The sequence below is a fragment of the Megascapheus bottae genome, chromosome 23 (genome assembly GCF_031878675.1).
Source record: "Megascapheus bottae isolate mThoBot1 chromosome 23, mThoBot2.hap1, whole genome shotgun sequence".
Classification (NCBI taxonomy): domain Eukaryota; kingdom Metazoa; phylum Chordata; class Mammalia; order Rodentia; family Geomyidae; genus Megascapheus; species Megascapheus bottae.
This window is the reverse complement of record NC_143531.1, coordinates 6,450,985-6,453,708: the sequence shown is the minus strand read 5'-3', so window position 1 is coordinate 6,453,708 and position 2,724 is coordinate 6,450,985. Positions and strand designations below refer to the sequence as shown.

At 35.8% G+C, this 2,724-nt stretch overlaps 1 pseudogene; it reads left to right on the top strand.

Annotated features, from left to right (window-relative positions):
* Nucleotides 1-1,880: 1,880 nt before the first annotated feature.
* Nucleotides 1,881-2,209, top strand: LOC150047264 (small ubiquitin-related modifier 2 pseudogene; annotated as a pseudogene).
* The last annotated feature ends 515 nt before the right edge of the window (nt 2,210-2,724 follow it).

Sequence of the window (2,724 nt, the reverse complement as noted above, 5' to 3'; positions counted from 1 at the left end):
AATCAGTGGGTGACTTTGATTAATTGAGTTTCATATACATCAGTTATTAAAATTTTATGGAGGGTTCAAACATGTCAAGCCATAAGAAAACCGCATTTATTTTCACTTTATATATTTCCCTTGGCTATATATATATGTGTATATATATATATATTACCTCTGTATTCTTGAAAATCAAAATAAAACATAAAGGAACCCATACATCTTCATGGGCTTATATGTATTCATCCAAAACATGAAGTGGGAAAAAACACTCCAGAGAATCTAGAGTAAACAAAGGAAAAGTTTCAGACAGCTTAGAAAGTTTTACTTCTATAATTAGTTTTATACTTGAACTTTTAAAGTGATTGTAATTTTAAAATGACTGTAATATTAAAAGTGATTGTAATTTTAGCTACTCAGGAGGCTGAGCTCTGAGGATCTCTAATCAAAGGAAGCTCAGTTAGAAGAATACCAACTCTCATCACAAAAAGCCAAATGTGCCTTTAAAAGTTTCTTCTGGGGCTGGGAGTGTGGCCATCTGGTAGAATGCTTGCCTAGCATGCACAAAGCCCCGGGTTCTATTTCTTGATACCACATACACAGAAAATGTCATAAGTGGAGCTGTGGTTCAAGTGCTAGAGCACTAGCCTGGAGAAAAACCCAAGGATAGTGCCCAGGCCCTGAGTTCAAGCACAGGACAGGCAAAAAAAAGTTTCTTCAGTGTTTTGAGTCAAAGTTGCCAATCGGTTTTGCCTTCTGCAAATACCTTCTTCTAGTTTTTAGCTTATCTTTCTCACTTTTTTAAATTATTGTCTTTAAAAGTGAAGACATTTTACTTTTAATGATGTCAAACTTGTCAGTTATTGCTCCTGACTTTTTAGTGGATGAAGCTAATTGATTGTTTGGCTCTATTTCTTTGCTATATGTTGTCAGCCAAACGAATTTTCTTTGTGAAGTATATGGTAAAGTATGAATACATTTCTTCAAAGGCTATATGGATATTCAACTTTAATATTTCTTCTTGTATGAAAGATAAAGTTTATCTTTTCTGGAGTATATAACAGAACTATTTTCTGTTGGCATAACTGTATTCAGTCGCTCATGCTCTCCTAAATCATTATCAGTTTATCATTTTACTCTCTATCAGTTTATCAATTTAACCAGATTTCACTTTGGGGATTAATTCAAACATAATCTTAAAGAAGACTTCCCTAGTCAGGCAATTTTCCTTTCTCAAAGACATTCTGTTTCTATCTGTATCATTAGCCTAATCACCTTTTGAAATTATCTGATTTTTTTTTATAGGTTTTTAACTCCATGACCTGTTCTTAGTCATCATTAGATTTCTAGTTACTAGAATACTATGAAGTCCTGTGTTAATTGTTTGAATAGATGATTGGTAATTATTATTGTGGGAAGACAATTTTTCAGTTTTTCTGTAATAGCGCCCACCTTCTAGAAATGCAGTGGCTTCCATTGTATTCCGAAAATTTCTTTCAAAGTTATTTGTGCACTGGACATTCTTTGAAGATACAGATATAGATATGGATATAGATATTATATGTATAATATTTTCTTCTGGAGAAATGAGGCGATACACTAGTACAATAAAGACAATGCCTGGGAGACATATTTACTAATTATAAAGTAAAAAAGAAAATTCCTAGGGACTCGGCTCATTTCTGTAATCCAGGCGGAGCTGAGATCAGGAAGATCATGGTTTGAAGCCAGCATGGGAAAAAAAGTAAGCAATACTCCATATCAAAAACAAAATAAGCCTCTGCCTCGTCCACCGCTGCCACCTCCTCCAGCCACTATGGTGCTGCCTTTGTGCTCATTCGTTGCGGACCTGGGACCTCTTTTGTGAAGCGACATCTGAGGAGACTCAAGCACTCGTGATGGCCGACGAAAAGCCCAAGGAAGGAGTCAAGACTGAGAACAGCGATCATATTAATTGAAGGTGGCGGGCAGGATGGTTCTGTGGTGCAGTTTAAGATTAAGAGGCACACACCACTTAGTAAACTAATGGAAGCCTATTGTGAAGGACAGGGTTTGTCAATGAGGCAGATCAGATTCCGATTCCATGGGCAGCCAATCAATGAAACAGACACACCTGCACAGTTGGAAATGGAGGATGAAGATACAATTGACGTGTTCCAGCAGCAGACAGGAGGTGTCTACTAAAAAAGGGAACCTGCTACTTTGCTCCAGAACTTTGTTCTTATAGACCAAGCATACATTCTTCATTAGAGAACTGCAAGTTGGTTCCACCACATCCTGACTACTACAGTATAGTTTTCTCTATTCTTTCATTTTCCCCTTCCCCATTCCTTGATTGTACATAAAGTAACTGGTGTATGTGCACAAGCATATTGCTTTTCTTTTTTCCTTTTTTCTTTTTTTTACTAAATGGCCAATGGTATATTTTGATTGACATCAAATGGAGATGGGATGGGGAAAAATACTGGTCCTGTGAAAATATCCCCCTTCTCCATTAGTGGCATGCCCATTCAGTTTTATCTTTATATTTCAGTAAGTTATTTTGCTCTCACTGTTTTAACCAAAAAAGGAAAAACAGCAAAAATCCTTGCATACCTTGTTTGATTGGAGAATTTTAATGTTTTCATTTATCATTGTAAAACCAAGGACAATTTTATAACTTTTTTGTACGTAGCTGTTACATGTAAGGCAAATCTGTCTTTAAGTAGGGGTAAATTACTCTTAAAAAAAAGAATCCTAGAT